The 20,858-nt window shown below is 37.3% G+C and overlaps 1 long non-coding RNA gene across 1 annotated transcript; it reads right to left on the bottom strand.

The window, feature by feature from the left end:
• Positions 1–12,596: 12,596 nt before the first annotated feature.
• Positions 12,597–20,857, bottom strand: LOC149804438 (uncharacterized). The gene is made up of 2 exons (XR_016415681.1): positions 19,221–20,857; positions 12,597–19,170 (listed from the first exon to the last, which is right to left on the bottom strand). It is a non-coding gene; the product is annotated as an uncharacterized LOC149804438 (long non-coding RNA).
• Between the last annotated feature and the right edge of the window lies 1 nt (position 20,858).

Here is a 20,858-nt window from a genome sequence, read left to right as displayed (position 1 = left end):
GATAAGGAAATCGATGCTGTTGCCTCAACAAAGTTGTTTTAGCATATGTTTAGACTAACCCGGGGGAGGGGGAAATCATGCTGTCGTCCAAGTTCAAAAATATGGTTTGGCTAAGAAAACCCCTTTAGCACCACTACTGTACTCTGTGGCGTGTCGGATTACTATGCCGTCACTGTGATACGTGTGGGTTGGGGTGCTTCCAATATTTATTTAAATTATTATAGAAGTCCAACACAGGCTCGATTTTGGTTGGAAGCTAAATTAGTGAAAGATAGAGGTAAAGCTCTGAGCCCCCAGTCAGCAATGCCGACGGTTAAATGATTGAATATACAAAAAAGTGAAATTCAACTGATAACAATTTAATGACAATTCAATAATCAAATGATTAAAATTTCCTAAGTACTCTCCTTCCGCTCGAACTTGTGATAGCCTATTGCATCATTTGATTTGTAGTGTGAGATGGCTTTCCACCCGTCCTTGTATTCTACTCATCTGTGTATTATTCTCTCCTATTCCTCCAATTCCTCTCTTCTTCTTCCCGACTTTCTCCTAATTCATTCTCCTCTCCGACTTCTCTATATTCATCCTCCTTCTCCATTTTCTCCTCCTTGACTCCTTTTCCTCCTCCTCCTCGAATCTCTCCACCGACTAAACTTGTCGACTCCGACTGCTCTGCTAGTCTTACTTCGGGTCTTCCCTCTTGAAGACTCGGGACTTAACGAAACCGGAAGGTCTATCCCCCAAAAAGCTTGCTTTACGAAGCTTTGTCTTTCTTAGAATCTCCTAAGTTTATCCTCCAAATTACGAGTGGCTTTCTCGGAGTAATGTTATTTGCTCAGCAATCTTCCCAGGAGAACTAGATTTTCGCTTGCTAATTAGAAGCTATAATTCGGATTGAAATTGTTATCACACCTCCGTCTCAATTCCAGTTGGATATCTCTTTGATTTGATCCAATCAAACTTAGCGAAAATGGTATTTCTTGTTTTAAAAAGATCGGACAAAGATATCTTTCAATAAAGTATGACCTTGAAATCAGTTTCTCCATTATTTCTACCCAGTGGATTAGGTAAAACCATACAATATGTAATGTACATAACTAGTATAAATGTCATATTGCACACAAACTATCTGAAATCACTAACAGTTGGCTTTATGGTTTAGGTAAAGATCTGACAGGTTTTGCAAATTTTCTCCACATGACCAGGCAAAAACAGAAACTGAATTTATATAAAAAAAATAGTTTCAGTGGCATCTGTTTATGGCTATTTTAATGGCAGAAAAATCAACATTTTGTAAAACCCTGAAATCAGCAATCAGTTTGGAATCGTGCTGTAGCTATTTTAATATTAAAAATGTTTGAGTTGTAAGAGATTATCCTGCTGGTTTGTTATTTATTGTTTAACAATTATAACCATCTTAACACTCCCGCGCCCAAGGCACAACAGAACTAGGAGCTCCAGAAATGGGACCTCGAGTGTTCTAAAGCGCACCTTCTTTACCGTTTAACAACCATCGCACCCCTGTCCGTGTGGGTTTGAGTCTCGGGCTCGGCCAATATGGGTTATGTGAGAAGGCTTGCCAGTAGCTTTGGCTCTTCCTCTACCAGTTATACTTGCCGCCATATAGTGCATAACTTGCGCTGAGAAACTGCGTTAAACCTAAACCCAAACCAACATCAACAAAGCTCCAGAAGTAATTCAAGCTTTCTGCATAGAAAAAGTATTTCGGAATGTTACGTGCACTAGCAGTTTCTACTCAAGTCCCCTGGCAATGATCTGATATCATGCCAACAACAGCTCAGGACTTCAGCCCATTTACTATTATCCTCGAGGGGTACCACACAACAGTAGAGATAACTGCCTTGTGGCACCCCTCAAGGATACGGGAAACCACATTCAGAGGCATCTGACATGGCCAACGTACTGAATTATCAATGCCAGTCAGTCGTTACACAAGAGGAAAAGAGTGATCAGCCAAGCCTACATGGAGCTCTTTACCCACCAATGCCTGACATCCAAGTAACTGGAGAAGGTGTATACAGTTTATTGTGGAAAATTAACCCTCAGAAAGCCACCAGACCAAACGTGATTCCAGCAAGGATCCTGAATGATCTAGCAGAAGAGTGTGCACCATACTTGAGTTATATTTACCAGTAGTGCCTCTCGACAGGTTATGTCCCTGATGTGTGGAAAACAGCAAATGTCAAGGCTATCTTCAAAAATGGAGAAAATTAAAGGCCAGCAACTATAGAACTGTCTTCCTTACATATATCTGCTGAAATATGCTTGAACACATCATAGTCAGCAACATGATGCATCATCTAGATCATTTCAACATCCTAACAGACTGCAAGCATGGTTTCCAGGCCAAACGAAGCTGTGAAACAGCTTACTCTAGTGGTTGAGCCCGTAAAATCCTGAAAGGGAATTAGTATGACCTACTGTCCTTGACTTCAGTTAGGCTTTCGATCGTGTCCCCCATGAAAAACACCTCCGTTAAGTTGAACCACTATGGAATCAGTGGTAATACTCAGAAATGGATCAGAGATTTCCTGACAGGCAGATCGCAGAGGGTTTATGGATCAACATCAGACCGGTTGTAAGTGGGGTACCTCAAGAGAGTGTTTTGGGTCTCATCCTCTTCCTTTTGTGTTCATAAATGACTTACCTGCGAGTGTAAAATCCAACACAATACTTTTTGCAGATGACTGTATAATCTACCGGGAAATAAATGCCCCAAGGATGTGAGATCTTTCAAGAGGACCTTTGGGAAAGAACTTGGGGTATGTCGTTCCACCCAGAAAAATGCAGCATCCTAAGAGTTTACAGGAAGAAATCACCCATCTTATCCGAATATACTCTTAACTGGGCACAATCCAGCCATTGAGCAGGCAACACAATATCTCTGGGTGGAATTTTCAGAAACCTCTCTTAGGAAAGGCACATAGACTAGATAGCAATAAAAAGGGAACAGTAACCTTGGTTTACTGCACTACAATTTCCAAATCAACAATGAGGAAGTAAAAAGTTCAGCATATTTCACGCTGGTTCGACCAGGTCTTGAGCACTGTTCAACTGTGTGGAACCCACACTAAAAGACCTAATACGTAAGATAGAGATGATTCAAAGAGCTGCTAGATTCACCACAAATAGACACTGTAATACTAGCAATGTCATAGTCCGAGTTTCCTCTGTTCATATTTATGTTGTGGTGTAGGGTCAGAGTCCATTCCCTATCGAAAATTCAAAACTATTTGGTGTCGGCATGGGGTAGCCGCTTATTAGCCGGCCCAGCAATTTGAACGACCTTTCATCGAGATATACCTGCATGAAATCGATAGGAATATGATTTATTTTCTCAGAAATTGCGATCTTAGCATTCGTTACGTAGTTAATCCGCTGACAGACTAGACGAAAGTACATTGTCGCTGAAATTTGACCTGGATCTGGGCATTTGCATTCCTAGTCACGTGACTATACAACTCTTGCAACCTACATGTCAATGACATCAGCGGTCATGCAGTCACGTGATATCAACAATAAGCCTTTTCTAGTGTTGCTGTTGAAAACAAATCGAGCATATAAATGAATGTCATGTAATTTTTATAGAAAAATGAAATAAGAAAAAAAAAATTCTGAAAATATTTATTGTGAAAACAACGACCAAAAATCTGTAAATGTTTCAGCAATTTGAAGAAAACCAGATTCAATATGCAGAGAGCACATGTCAATGTGGTAGTCACGTGACACTAACAATGACCATAGGATACACGTGCTCGGCACTGCTTGAAAATGGTTTTCACCACCCTGCCGCGATACTTACAGGTTTCTGGTCGTTGTTCTCATAATAAATATGTTGAGAATTAAGTGTGCATTATATTTATTTACAAACATTAAGGGACTTTTATATATGTCCAAATTCTATGTACAACAATTTTGGAAATTTGTTTATTGTCCATATCATGTGACTATATGACCTCTGATGTCACTGACATATAGCTTGCGAGATTTATATAGTCATGTGACTCGGAATGCAAATGGCCTGATCCAGGTAAAATTTCAGCAACGACTTACTTTCGTCTCGTTTGTCAGCGGATAAAAGACATGAAGAATGATATGCTCACGATTTTTGAGAAAATAAATCATATTCCTATTGATTTCACGCGGGTATATCTCGATGAACGGTCGTTCAAGTTTGCTGGGCCGGCTAGTAAGCGGCTACCACATGCCGACACCAAATGGCGTCGGCGAATTCCAACTTTTCGATAGGGAATGGACACTCCAACATAAATAACCAAATATCAAAAATGGGGTGGCAAGGGTCAAAGGAAACTCGGACTTGCAGTGTCAGTGCCATGTTGAAAGATCTCCAGTGGGAATCACTCTAATCCAGGCGAACCAAGGCCTAGCTGACCATGTTGTTCAAGATAGTCAACAATCTAGTGGACATAACAGCGGACAAATACCTTATCCTATCGTATAGCTAAACCAGGCCAAACCACAGGAATAAGTTCCAATTAAAGTCAGCATCAACAATTGTTTCTAATTCAGCTTCTTCCCACGTACAAACGGTATTTGGAACAAATTACCATCAATAATTACAGAAGCTCCTGGTTTGGTATCTCACAAGCAGGAGCTTTCCAAAATCAAATTCTAATGAACTAGTCAGCTACAAGTAAGACCTAGTGGTATGCAGAGAACTCGCCCTTGGAGAACTCGCCCCATGGAGAACTCTCCCTGGGAGAATTCGCCCTAACGCATCTGGAGAAGTCGCCCACTTCATCTAGAGAAGTCGCCCCAAAACCCAGATAACCTTTTTATAACAGAATTAAAACATCTTTTACGTGATTCATATTTAGATTTTTTTATATACGCGTTCACAAAAGAGATATTAACTGGTAATCATAAAAAGCAATAACACAGTAATATGTTTATGACGAAATGAAGTCTTCATATAATCTAATGAATGACGACAGTAAAAAGGATTATAAGTCTATTATTATTAAGAATCAAGAAGATTATGTTAAAGAAGTTGAACGTCAATTAAATGATGAAAACTACTACAAACATATTGTCGAAGATCCATCAATAGAAATTAAGTAAAAAATTTCAACATGCATTAATGAGATGGCTAAAAAAATAATTCCGAGCAATTTGTTACTTTCCCTCTTAACATGCGTACACCTCAATTCTACATATTACCCAAAACACATAATTAAATCGTACATTAAAGATACAACAACTTTCATTAAAAAGCTGAAGTCTATTCCACAGCTATCTGTTAATTTCAATCCAAGTATTATTAGATGTAACATCACTATATACCAACTTTCAGCATGCAGTTGGTATTGAAGCGTGTAAATATTTTCTTGATAACAATCCTAATAATAGCACACTATCTTGTGAAGATATTCGTATAATAATAAACTTATCGTGGAAAATAATTATTTTCAATTTAATAATATGAATTACATACAAATAGTGGGTACGGCAATGGGTATTAATATGGCTCCTTCATACGCTTTCCTTTCATGGGTAAATTTGAAAAGGGTTTTCTTCAAAACGAAAAGTTTAATCCATCTCATTTTTAGATGCAAATGTGATATAAAATATTTATAACACTATCTCTGTAAATATTCATATCAAGGAAACTAATATCCACAAATATGTGGAATATTATTCATGTCATCCCATGTCATGTAAAAACGGTATACCATATAGCCAGTCAAAAATATACAGACGCATTATTTCAGATGATTGTCAGTTAAAAAATTCGTTGAATAAATTACATACATATTTACAAAATAGAAATTATCCTACACATATAATTGATTCTGCGCTGAACAAACCCCGTATTATAACTCAACATCAGGCTTTAAACACAGCAGAATGTAAAATAGAGATGTAATCCCTTTCACAATACAATCGAATACTTCATTATCTAATCTACGTCGTATAATTAATAAATGTTATAGTCTCCTAAATTTATCAAATAAAACCAGCGTAAAAGCACTTTACAAAAATAATTCAATTATTTTTCGTTAAGTACAGAAGCGGAGTTGATCAAATGGAAAACTTGAAAAACTTTCACATTTTATAGATTTAATAAGTTATTAAGTTGAAGAAAAACTACAATAAATAAAGCCTTAACAACCATGTGGCGACATCTCAGAAATAATATATATTATACTTGGGGCGACTTTTCCAGGCGAAGTGGGGCCACTTCTCCTTATACATGAGATGAGTTCTCCCAGGGTGAGTTCTCCATGGGGCGAGTTCTCCATGGGGCAAATTCTCTGCTATTCCTCAGGGCTACGCCAGTTGAGGTTCATTATTTCGTCGCCACTACGTTCGCCTGATTGGTCTGAGTATGAAGGGACGAAAACGTACACTGACACTCTTTTACTTATTTCTGCCTTTCCTATCTTTACTCTTCTGACTCCTATCGCTACCGTTTTTATCTTTGACCAAGCACCATCCGTTGCTTAATAGTAAAGTGTGACTGCGTCAACGTATTTATTGAAATAGATATGGATATGTTCGTGAAAAACAATGACAATGATCCAACACGACTCAAACCCATGCTGATTGATTCTGTATTTTTTTTTATTATATGGATTTCTGTTTATTTAATTATTCCGGGGGGGGGGGTATTCTGATTCATCAAACATATTATTGACTTATTCATGCAGAATAAATGGGATATTCTGACTAAACAGTTGCAAGAGTTGAAGCATCCTACCATTATAATACAAATGAAAGTCAACCCTTATATAAAATATGTCCTGTGAAGGGACTCGTGCTTCACGACCAAAAACAATTTAAACCATCCCTAATATGCTTGAGTGACAAGATTTAAAAATTAGTTACTGTGGCAGCCATATTGGATGTAAGGCGCACCTTTTTCACTTACGACAAACACCATTACAGGACTTTTATTGAAAACCCCATACAAATATGACCATCCTTTCAGGAGAATTAGTGACAAGATTTTCAGTAATTCATTGAAGCATATCTGTGGGGTGTAATTTTCATTTAGGACTAAGAAATTGTTTGGTGACAACCCCCCATGTCGACATAACTTTCCATTTAGATAGAACAGTGTCATTGATTTTCAAGATGGCTGGAATGGTGGTCATATTTGAGTTCAAGTCGGCACAATTTTCATTCAGGTCCAGCTAGATATAATTATTCTTAATAAGACTTTCTATCTAGGAGAAGTAGTGATAACAAGATTGTCAAGATAGCCAATGTGGTCGACATATTGGATCTCTGGGTGCCTGCACCATCATAAAAAGTCTCATGTACACTTCACGCTGAGATGGCTTTCCTTCTGGGATGAGTAGGGATATCAAGATTTTCAACAAGGGTGCCATGGCAGCCATATAGGATCTCCCAGTGGAACCATTTTCATTAATGACTATCTAGATATTAAGTACATAAAACAACAAGATTTTCAAGATAGCCACTGCACTGGCCATAATGGTTGTCTGACCAACACAACACTATTTTCATTTGGAACCAACTAGACATCTTAAGATGTCTGCTGTTGAAATTTCAATGCCAAGATGATTTTCCATTCTGGAGATGCAGTGATAAAACATTTTCAAAATGGTGGCCATGTTCATCTGGAATCAATTTGATATTATAAGTCTTATAATGAACCACAATGTTCAAATGATCATCCATTGAGGATCAGCAGCAAGAACAAGATTTTCAAGATGGCTGCCAAGGTAGCCATATTGGATGTTTAACTATAACCATTTCCACTTAGAACCAACCCGATATAAGTCTGAGAATCGACATGAAATATCCAAAGTAGATTACAAATATATAAAATCAGAGGAAGAAACAGCTTACTCTTCGTTGATCTTCCGGTAAATTATACAACATTATGCAATGGTGGATCTGGGTCAGTGCTATTTGCAGTAAAGCATGAAATTGATTATGAAGGTCTGTAAAAGGTTAAAGGCAGTTAAAGAATGTATTCATCATAACTAATGTACAGATTTTTAAAAAGGCATTGATGCAGATTTCCAACCTGCAGTATTATTTTGACTTACTTTCAGTTAAAATAATGGCATCTTTCTGATAACATTACTGGTTTGCAAACTGGGTATTTACCAAGACATTATACGAAGTCTTTCAGTGAAAATGACTTTCCATTTAGAAGTGATAAGCCTTTCAAGATGGCTACTGTTTCAGCCGTACTGGATACCATATTGTCCAACTTTGTATATAGGACCAACTAGACATCATAATAAATCTTCTGCTGAAAACCCCATGCTGATATGACTTGTGATTCAGATTGGTTGGTTGTAATGGGTTTAATGCCATTTTTCAGCACATGATAAGCTATACATGGTGGCCAGCATATTTGGTCGAAGAACCTGAAAAACCACAGACCCATGGGAAGCTCCTGGCAAGCGCCTTAGACCAATCTGCCACCCAAGGCACCACTTTCCATTCAGGAGGAGTATTGATAACACATTCAATATGGCTGCTGCTGTGCACCATTTTTATACAAGACCAACTAGGCATCATAAAGTCTTTTTTAGTGAAAACCCCATTTTGGTGAAGTAGCAATGACAAGATTTTCAAGTTGGACATCGTGGCAGTCATAACGATTGTCTGAAAAGAACCATTTTCATTTAGGTCCAGCTAGACATCATAAGAAGTCGTCCGGTGACAAGCCCATGTTTATGACTTAGGGGTCATCCATTTAGTACGTATGCAAAAATCTGGCAAAGCTTGACCACTCCCCCTCCCTGTACACGTGTACTTTTTTACACACACACACCCCACTTGTATTTAATCCAAGCAGAAATGATCAAGGATAAATAATTTAATGTGTTTAATAAAACAGATAGTCCACCGAGGTTTAATGCCTTGCTGCATCAAAGAAATAAGCTGCGTAACTTTAAAAAGTATAGTGTACGCTAAAATTAAAACACCGACTGAACCCAGTCGAACAGGTTCTGTTTTAGACAAATTATTATCGAGGTTTCACCCCCACCCCACCCTTTTCTATGCGTGCGTACATTATCGGTAGAACCCTCTCCATATGTAAGCGTATGCATTTGGGTTACCCCCCCCCCCCATGCGTAAGTATTAAATGGATGGCCCCTTACTGTTCAGGAGAAGCAATAACAAGGTTTTAATGAGGGTCGTCATTGTGGCCATACTGGATGTCAGATTGGCATCATTTCCTTTAGAATCAACTAGAAATCATAAGGAAATCTTTAAGTGAAAAACATCTTATTGAAATGATCATTCATTCAGGAGTACCAATAACAGGATCTTAAGATGGCATCTGTGGTGGCCATAATGAATTTCCAATCAAAACCATTTTCATTTAGGACCAGCTTGACATGAAGAGTTTTCATCAAACGCTATGTTGTGACTTTCTGTTCTGGAGGAGAAGAGATAAGATTTTTACGATGGCAGCACCATTTTCCTTTAGGACCAACTAGACATCATAAGAAGCCTTAAGTGAAAACCCTAAGGCACAAACTTTTCAAGATAGATGCTGTAGTCACAAGGGGTCTATTACCGAGGGAACGCATAGGAATGGTGGTCCCTTTACTTTTTTGCGCTTGCCATTGTCCCTGCACCACGAATCTGAGTAACATGCATTCCCTCATTTCTTTGCTGCGTTCTCCTGCTTCTTAATTTAGCACTACACCACTGGTGATAACCATACTGTATGTCACAGCAAACCATTTTCCATTTACGACTAACCAGACCGAGACCTAGGCATGAATGTGTGTGCAAAGCTTTATCACAATACTCCAAGTAGTTTAAGAGGAGTAGTGATAGCAAACTTGTGGTAAAGGACAAAAGGCACACAATAGTAAACACACAATGATCAAAAGGTCATTCCATCTCTTTTGTCTTTGACCTGTAGAGTTTAAAACTGACTCAGGATTCTGTACAAGTGAAGATTTTGCAGACGGGATATTGACATTCAGAGCTGATCAGGAAGTAAATAATGCAGACCACAGCATCATTACAGCCTACAAATCCATTGGTTTTACGTCAGCACAACAATCTTCTATAATGTGAAAAATACTGCTGCCAAACAATGTCAATCCAAATAGTATTACTATGGCTATTTAATACAATGAATTATGTATGGCTAATTGGCTCTCCAATACACGATGTTACATATGGCATATGCAATTATCCTACATGTTACACCATTCTCCGGTTCCCTAGTGGTTAGAGTGTCTGCCTCTGATGCGGGAGGTTACGGGTTAGAACCCCCCCCCCCCCCCGCCGAGTCATACCAAAGACTTATAAAAATGGTACTAACAGATGCCTTGCAAGGCGCTCAGCATTAAGAGTTAGTATTAGGACTGGTCGGCCTGGTGTCAGTATAATGCGACTGGATGGCACATGATGTTAAATGTCTGTGGCATAATGCTCCAGTGCTAGACATCACTATAAACTGCCACACTGCAGACATCGTAGTGATATGACTGAAAAATTGTTAAAGCTACATTAAAAATCCAACACACACACACACACCATTCTCTCAGAATCTGCACCCAGAGTTGCTCACAAGCCCGCTTATAACATTGTGATTTTTTTTCTCCACAAAGGGTATAAGTAAAGAATCAAGTAACATCCCCTTACTTTGGAATTGGCATGGTTCCTGGTGTCTTAACATACATGAAGCAACTTGGAGTTTTGTGTGAAATAAAGGCTAAGGGTTTTCAAGTTTATGCATGGTCACAGTTTACAGGAAAAATTTCAGAGCCACAAATCCAGACGTAAAGTGACCCATGTCATACACTGCTGCTGAAATACCTGGGAAGGCATCATGTTGTTGGATGAAAGGTCTTCAAGGAATGAGTTTGTGAATGTTATTTCACTGTTTGGATGGTATCAGTCAGGGAGCAGTTGAATGCTATGCTAGTGGCAACCACCCTAATCCTTTTAGCCAATATACATAAGAAATTCACCTGGATTTGGGTTATATCATTGTAGACTGAGCAGATAAGCTATCACATCAAAGACACCAAAGTCTGGGCAAAATAAACTTCAATCCTATCTTTTAAGTGGTAAGAGCAAGCAAGACGTTCCTCTTCTAATGGGCTCTGCAGTTTTGACAGGGTCCTTTCAATGAGGGATGCCATGAAGATAGCAGTGTCAAGAGAAGCGACTACAAAGATAGCAGGGGCTTTCATGCGAAATCGAACCACTGTGGCACAACTGCATATATTCTGGGTCAACAAAATCTGTATTTCACTAATACTGCATGCATTAAATAAAGTGAGCAGGAACATACTGACTGAAAGTTGAGTCATGAAGGCTCTGGAACACAGCTCAAAAGGTCTTCAACTCAACCGTGCCAGAACTCGTGGAAGATTCCATTTCAGTCAATGGTCCATACACGTCATACTTCCCAAGAAAGCAGAAAGGTATTTGTTCTGGCCTATATCCATGGATGTATGCCCCGTCCCCCCATTTCACCTCTAACCATGTTTCGGTCTGCATCTGTGAAACTTAATAGCTGACCAGTTTGCAAACCTCCACCCAAATAAAAATTATGCAGGTGCCCGTGCCCGTATCCTCTATTCATAAAGGTGAAATGTATCAGAGATCATGGAACAATAGCCCTAGATTGTGCTAGGAATACACTTCTCTACAGTGAGTATGTGAAGAAGTTAATTATTTGTAGTACTAAGGTTTAATGGGGGAGATGCACTTGGGAGAAAACTTGCCATATAGCCTCATAGTCTTCCAAAGTGGTGGACCAACGTGCTCAAGCAATTGTCCCTCACTGTTCAGAGACATTTCAGCTTGCAGGATGGTTGGTATGAGCCAGACATGCGTATCAATCAACTCTGGTTTTGGAGAAAAACTTGCATCCGAGGTAGATTCAGCAGGCAGAAGGGTGTGTTGTCCTGGGAATCTAAGCGGCTACGTTGTGCTGGTCAATGATCCATGATGTTTTCGAACTGAGGTTAGTTATTATGACTAGTTGGCACTTGGATTCCCCCACTTATGCAAAACATCTGGGATCAGATGACAGGCATGTTGCGACCGTTCATACTAAATAAAAAAGGGCATTAAGTACCCAGCAGCCTGGCTATTGGCTCTGTAGCTGGCAATACAAGGGTCAGGAGCTGGGCATTTCTACTCAATTAACAAGGACCACAAGGTACATGGAATATGCGGCATGGATCCCAAACGATATTAGGGACCAACCTTCGGTTATCTATGCTGAAGGTGTCTGTTGTGAGAGCTACGATTTTGAAAAGGCCTGGAGAAAAATCTGTGGAATCGTGAAGAAACGTGACTGCACTTTATGTGAGCGGAGTATATATTCTAGTGAAAGCCATGCAATATCAAGTCAGAGTGCCTCTCATTTCCTGGTGATGGGCGAAGGGCACTGGAAAATAGGCAACAGTCCTTTTATATCTTGTGCGGGCTGGATTTAACAGGTATCGTAAATACTTCCAATGCATTATGATCAGGTGATGTATTTGAAGAAATCTAATTACATATCATATAAACATTTATACTGATACCATGTGTAATACCAGGGCATCAAAAAAGTTATGAAATCAAAAGGATAAAAAAGCAGATGCAAAAGTTAGCTTTATTTGACAAATGTTGAGGACTAAATGGTCCTTTGACACTATGACAGACTAATAACACATTAATTGTCTCCAGCCTTTCACAATATGTGAAAAGTGCTGGCATCACAGTAACATCATGTATAGGGTCAGCCTACATTCTTGTTAAATTAAAACCTGCTGTTTTGGGGTATTTGGTGAATTGTTATTCAAAATTTCCAATGATATATTAAACATAGCATGTAAAATTAAAATAAAATGCACATATTTTTGTCATGTCATTTTGCTTAATTTTCTTTGATGTTCATCCTAACGCAGAGTTCTGGGACCATTCAACAGCTGATAACCAAATGCGTTTTTCAGTCTTAAGATCAGGTGTACTCAATTACTGCCACATGCTTTCATCAGTAAGTGTATATCGACACTTAAAATCACTACTTTAAGGAATTAACCAAAAAATATTGATTAGTTCACCTCCAATGGTTTTGGAGTGTAATTCTGGCACTGAAGCTAAAGTTTATTTATATTTGCTTACAAAAGAGACAAGTTCTTGGATCTTGAGAAGGAAGGATACTCCAACCGTTACTGATCTACACAATTTCTGATCAATGCATATGAACTTGGTTTTGGTATTAAAATTTTAGCGTATCAGTAAAAACTGCCAGCCCTTGCAGCCACTACAAGAAGTTTTAGATTCCCCTGCAATCTTGCACACACTTTTAATATATATGGACCCCATTGTCTGCAAATTATTAAGGGTGATAAGATGAAGTGTGCTGTGAAACCATTTGATTTCCCATGTGTTATGAGATAATGGGAAACGACTTCATCCATGTTTCTAAAAAAAAACAAGAGAATTGTGGTAAAATCAATAAAGTTTTAAGAAAGTATTCAATGACATTGAAATTTTAAACAAAATCTATGGAAATTTCATACAGAATAAGGATTTACAATTGACAATGTACATGAAATTAAACTAAATATTGTAATAACAATGATTTTCTATGAAATCTATCAAAAGGAAAAAATGACAAAACCAAATTTGTTATCATTCTACTGGAAAATCTTTACAAGTTTTTGCTGACATGATGTTTCATACATTTCAGTACCTCTGTTAGAAAAGGATTTGTTATAAACTGTAATTTTGTAAACACAACAATGTTAAACCACTGAAAAGACCCACAATCAAATGCAGTCACCAACGCATTACAAACACTACTGTGAAAAGACTCGCAAATTTTAGTAACAAAATGTGCCCAATGTTAGGTCTGGATTTCATGAACAGAATTCAACTTATGACACAAGCCTAAGTCCAGAATTTGATTTGGTGAAATTTACATCTGACTTAAAACTTATCAATCAAAGGTCATAAGTTGAGATGTAACTTAAATGGTGAAATTAGGATTTCACCAGTCAAACACCAGACTTGAATTTTAACTTCAGTCCACACATCCACCAATACAAGTTTTCGAAATTTAAGTCTGACCTGAAACTGACCAATCAAATGTCATAAGTATAGACTTAACTAATAGACTTGTGCTGGTGAAGTTTCAGCCAAGTCAGGATTTCAAAAACATAACTTAAGTACTAGAGTCCAGGATCCATATATGTGAATGGGTGAAATTTAAGTCCAACTGAAAACTTACAAATCAAATATCTTCTGTCAAGGCTTAACTTCAGAAATTCATGTTGGTAAAATCTGGACGCTGATGAGTCTACTGTTTGCTTGAAATCATGAGGAGACCTAAAAGTGTAGCTCCACCTGCACATTATGCAACAGTATCTTAGAGTCTTCACTATTCTGCAGTTGGTTCACAAAGTACTCTGGTAAATATGAATGGTACTCGGGTATATAAGGTAACTGTACATACTGCAGGTGGTATACTTAGTACCCAGAGCAATACGGTAAAACTATATGTACCACTGACACTCACATCCTCTTATGATGTTACTAACAGAACTGAATTGACAATGCATTGTCACTATTTATCAAGTGAGATTTCTAAGAAAAGAAAATACAAACAAGTTCATGGAACACTGATGCTGAACCAGTACCTGAATTGACCTAAATGCAAAACTCAACCAAGAGTTGATGGATGGACCTGCTGCAGAAAACAAATGCAATTTTGAAAAGAATTATTACAAAATATTTATTTCAAATTAAGTAAACACATTTGCTTGCTAAGAAATAAATATCAAACTAAGACCTACAACGCAACTCATTAACATAACGTTTTTGTGACTTTTGTTAGCAGTACCATGTTAAGACTACCTAAGATACTGGATGCTACCATATCCAAGTGTAACAGTTATGCTTCATCAAGTGAATACATTAGTAAAATGGTACATAACACATGGCTGTGTCCTATACTGTTTTTCTGACACGACGATCCAGGACATATGTATCACTTTGCTAGTACAAACAATGGTCAAGTTTTACATTTATTTAAAATGAAAATCAAAACTGTTTACTGTTGACCAACACATGGATTCTGCACTCGATGTCACAGAAGCTTGATTTTACTCTCCTGACAACGGTTGCATTGTTCCAGTATGAGGGGATCTGCTTGCAAGAAACTGCTATGTGTGTAACAGAGCTTGACTATTCTCTACTGTCCAGTGCAGCATTATTACTGTATAAGGCTTGCATCTGTTGGCAAAATGTTGCATTGTGTGTAGGCTACTGTCCAATGCAGCATTGTTCAAGTATAATTTTCAGATCTGCTGTGACAGAGCTCAGCTTTACCCTATTGTCCAATGCAGCACTGTCCCAGTACAGGCTTGGATCTGCTGACAAGACATGACATTGTATGTGAACAGATGGTTGATTTACCCTACTGCTGAAAGTAGTTTTGCCTAAAATAAAGCTTGGATCTACTGGCAAGACAATGTACAGCATGCAACAGATCTATTTTACCCTAGTCTTCATTGTGTTATCATCCATCATTCCATTAAGGTTGTGCAAACCATGGTGTAACAGTAATTGAATTATAATATAATCTCCACTGCAGCTATGACAAAGTAAAATATAAATGAACATTGGATGTTATTTCAGTTACACTGTAAGTTCTTTATTCATGCTGTTTTTTGTTTTTTTAAAACTTCTGTAAATATCATGAATATTGCCCCCATTCATTGTCAAAAATCTTGAAGCCAAAACATGTAGCATTCTAGTACATAAAGGGAATGTGGTTTTGAAATCCTACAAATTCTAGGATTCTAACAACATTCTAATTGAACCTACAAGCTATCAAAATTAAAAAATTTGAGCACGAGATTTGTGTTTAAAAAAAGAAGTTTTCAAAAATAAAAGGCTGGGTCTCTAAATGGGGGAGAGGTTGCAAAGTTTAGTTTGATACCACATCAGACTTGTAACCAAAGGGTGTCATTTCAATATTTTCCAAAGCCGTCCTGGGTCAGAACTGCCTTAGTGTATCTATGGAGAAGGCACTTGGTTCCATTTCTTCTTGGCATGATATAGCCAAAATAAAGCACTGAAAATAATTTTAAAAAACCCCAAAAACAACCAACATTAAATAAGGCCAAGACTGATATATTTAAATTAATGGTCTGGTTGCATTTCATGCTACGAAAAGGATACACATCTCATCCAGAACTTAATTGATGCAACTTTTCCATGCCAAAAAGTCAATGAAACCTCACAAATGGATATTTCTGAGGGTGGTGTTTTGATGTGTAAAATTGTCTTGAAAATGAATAGGACAATACAACTAATATGAAAAACAAGAGACTCTTGAAAGGGATGATGCTCTACTGGCTGAAAAGAATTTCCAACTGAAAATCAATTTTCTTCCTAATTTTCAAATTGACAGCTGTGGTGGACATACTGGATGTCAGATTGGCATTGTTTTCATTTAGGACCAAACATTATAAGAAGTTTTCTAGTGAAAACCCCATGCTGATACTGCTATTCATTCAAGACAGGTAGTGATAAGATTTTTAAGATGGCAGACCTGCCAACCCTAACACTACCCTCTCAGTTAGGCAGTCAATTTTTTTCTCATAAGTTGGACTAGTTTTCAGTTAGGTGTAACAAAATGTCATGTATAGCTATTGTCAAGCTGGAAAAGATGCATTTAAAATAAAGGTCCTGAAGTGCAATTCAAGACAGAGGCAGTAACATATAAGCATCACATTCAACGTAAACATTTGTAAAGTTAACTTCTACCTTATTAACCTCCAGTACAGTTTCACAAACTACAGTTCCAAACCCCATGGATCTCAATGGCTTTTTGCTATCTCTCAAACTGACATAATCCTTAGATTTCACGTGGGCCATGGCGACATCAATAATTTTTCCCACCATGTGAAGTACTCAATCAACACTGGATGTCCACTAAAAGCAATTATTGCTCTTCCTGCTTTTTCGCTCCAAGAATCTGAATGTTCCCTTTTCATTCGTTTGCACAATTTTTAAGAGGTTTATTGTCCATTTCATCCTGACCTGTCGATTGATGGATGCCACCATTTACAAAATATATTAAAAAAACCAATAAGCAAAAGCTTGATCAAGCAGATGTTTTGCATCATAAAATATATGCAGTTTAAAGCATATGAGGTACTCCAGCAATGTCAGTCTGGTTCTGAATCACACATGAACAAGCCAGTATCTGGAATTTTACCAAAAGAAGTGTATTTCATTAATCTGTGCTCATATTCTGTAAATCTGTATTTTAAGTGTCATATCTGTATGATTTTAGGTATTGGATGCATGAGTAGACCCATTTTTGGTGAGGACCAACTAGAGTATGGAATGAATGTGTGTAAAATTTCATGGCAATCCTCTAAGCAATAACATGCTAGTGAATGGATGGACGACAGACCACTCTGTAAGCTCTTCTGATTTATGGGAAGTAGAGTTAAAAACCAGATTTTCAATTTAGTACATGTGCATGCACAATGTAAAAGCTCTGATGTTATGCAATTAATAAAAAAGGATAAATGCAGACCTCAATTTCATGTCTCAGAAGAAAAATTATATATATACATATATATATACACCCTCATCTATATTTGTTTTTATATAAAGCTGAGGTATTAATTTTATTTAACATTTAAAATGAATACAATGTGAAATATGAATGACAGTGTTTTGATTATTAATGTTCTAAGAGACCTACACATGAATTCACGTACTGTCCAAAATATTTACATGTTAAGTGAGAATATACTATGCATTTGTGCAATACTATGTATCAGTATAATAATGACAACTTAATCTTGATCCTAATTATGCATTATATACATCATAAAAGTGAGGAACTATCGCATACATCATTCAAAATGTGTACATGAATGAAATAGGTCCCTTTTTCCAAGGAGTACATTTAGATCTATATAGTTAATTAATATACCCAGTATGCATGCCCAATGCCTTTACCTGCCTTTGCCTTTCATTTACGTAATTTACGGGCCTTGCTTGGGTTTAACCCAGACAGATAGATAACCTCATGTACTGAAGGACATGAATTCCTCATTCTATACTTCAATACAACAAATACTGGCATTATGATAATTACTATCAACAAGTATTTCTTGACATTAAAAATCCGAACATAAAAACATACATACAGTTCCATAAAGGTTACACATTTGTCTACAGAAAAAAAAATGTAAAAAATACCCAACTGGATCTTTTGAGTAGAGTTTCAATAAAGCAACATTCTGAAAAGCAGCTATCGGTGTGCATACAGACGCCTGATGTATCATAAACTCGGAAGGAGTAGATTTAGAGCAGAAGATTTATACAAACTAATGCATCTAGAAGTTCAAATATACTGATATACGCAGACATGCACCTTTAGTCTGTTCCTCACAGCAGTGTGTATAATATCCTAATCTGTAGCTCAGTGAATTTTCAGGTTATCTTCATTAAATGTAATTAAAAGTAATTCATTTCATGCACAAAGTTTTTCAATATCATTTGAAACAGCATAGAGTGTAACACAGCTCATTAAATAAATGTTAAAAGAGACTGGTCTGTTCACATCAAATTTTGTTATGCTGCCATGACCTGTGGAGGAGATGATTACTTTATTAAGGAGTGTGTGCATGTGATTAGGATTTTTAGTGTAGCTTTAACTATTTCAGTCATATCGCTACGATGTGTGCAGTGTGGCAGTTTATAGTGATGTATAGCACTGGGGCATCATGCTGCAGACATGTAGCATGATGTCCCTCCATGTATAAAGACCTGTTTCTTTTCAGAATGTAGCAAATGAATGGTGTTGCACTGTATGTCAGTATGAATTATGTTGAAATCATTCATGCACTAAACAAATTCAGCAACATTTTGAGACAAATGACGTGAAAATTAAATGAGTAATTGATGCAGATATCATTCATGATGTTGTGTGGAATAACTTTAACAGGTCTGATATTTGCATACATGGGCAAATACATTGCAAGTACAGATGTGAGTACATAGATATATCTGACAGACAGCTACATCTAAAGATAGATTCATCTGACAAGGAAGATTTTCTGTGTCTTTAGACATGCATCTGACAATGGCAGATTTCTCTGTATAGTGACAGATGCCGCTGACAAGGCTGATATTTGACTTTACACCTGCGTTGAACAAGGTATATTTGTGTATAATGACTGACACACCTGGAAGGTCAAATATACATACCCTGAAAAATGCTCCTGACAAGGCAAAACTGTCTACAGACAGATGCATCTGATAGGGCAAGTATGCATACCCTGAAAAATGATCCTGACAAGGCAAAATTCTCTATAGACAGATGCACCCGATAGGGCAAATATGCATACCCTGAAAAGTGCTCCTGACAAGGCAAAATCATCTCTAGACAGATGCATCTGATAGGGCAAGTATGCATACCCTGAAAAGTGCTCCTGACAAGGCAAAATTCTCTCTAGACAGATGCATCGGATAGGGCAAGTATGCATACCCTGCAAAGTGCTCCTGACAAGGCAAAATTCTCTCTAGACAGATGCATCGGATAGAATAGATAGCAGTCATTCCAAATTTTTACCATGGCTTTCTAACAAGTTTAAATTGGTTAAAATTGCATCATGGGAAGCACATAACTAAAAGTTATAAATTCAAAAAACCCAGAAATGTAATATGTATTCATGTGCCCTTGGTACATGCTTGCTTTGACAATATTTGTAAGCTTTAAGATTTAGCTAATATTTATACCTTGAGATTCTTTACTATTTTTATAACTTTATGTAATTATAATTACTGAACTTCACATTTTACATAACTCATCAACTTATGAAGCTTGAAAATTGATTTACACACTATGCATGAACAGTCAGTGTTGCTATGATCCTACATACTGTGTGTAGTCAAATCAGATGACTGAATTATGTAGTTGCAAGTCACTCTAATGGACGTTCTATTGCACAATATGTAAGAATTGTCAGTTTTACTACAACACTTTATATAGTGTGTACTCAAGTATATACCATACAGGAACAGCTATGGTGTTACTATAGTTCTTCATGCAGTGTGTAGTTCAGTGCTGTACTATAACATTATAGCTGTTATAATGTTACTATGGCCCTTCATGTAGTGTGTAGTCAAGTACACACTATGCATGATCAGCTATGGTGTAACTATGGTCCTTCATGTAGTGTGTAGTCAAGTACACACTATGCATGATCAGCTATGGTATTACTGTGGGCCTTCATGTAGTGTGTAGTCAAGTACACAATATGCATGAACAGCTATGGTGTTACTATGGTCCTTCATGCAGTGTGTAAAGTACACACTATGCATGATCAGCTATGGTATTAGTATGGTCCTTCATGTAGTGTGTAGTCAAGTACACACTGCATGATCAACTATGGTGTTACTATGGCCCTTCATACAATGTATTGTCAAGTACACACTATGCATGAACAGCTATGGTGTACTCGACTACACACTGCATTAAGGGCTGTCCTAACACTGACCAGTCATAAGTCATGTGTAATCAAGATTTAAGTTTTAGGATGACATGAATCCCATAAAATCTGAAATTCAATTCTTCAACAAACAGAAGCAATGAAATGGTCAAACAAATACATAAAAAACAAGAACAAATACTACTGAAATCTGTGCATAAGTTGAAATAATTATGTACTAAAACATATTTATCTGACAAACTAGAATATGTATGTACATTTTAGAAATGTGTTTCTATGCAGGAACAACAGACAGTACCTGATGTTCTTCAGGTGAGAAGATACACCTAATGATCTATAATTGCACAGGAAGAGTTTCTGGCATAAAACATC

Source organism: Sinohyriopsis cumingii, chromosome 2 (genome assembly GCF_028554795.1).
Source record: "Sinohyriopsis cumingii isolate HCF-2022 chromosome 2, ASM2855479v2, whole genome shotgun sequence".
NCBI lineage: Eukaryota > Metazoa > Mollusca > Bivalvia > Unionida > Unionidae > Sinohyriopsis > Sinohyriopsis cumingii.
The sequence above is the reverse complement of the archived record's forward strand: the minus strand, read 5'-3'. Positions and strand labels throughout refer to the sequence as shown.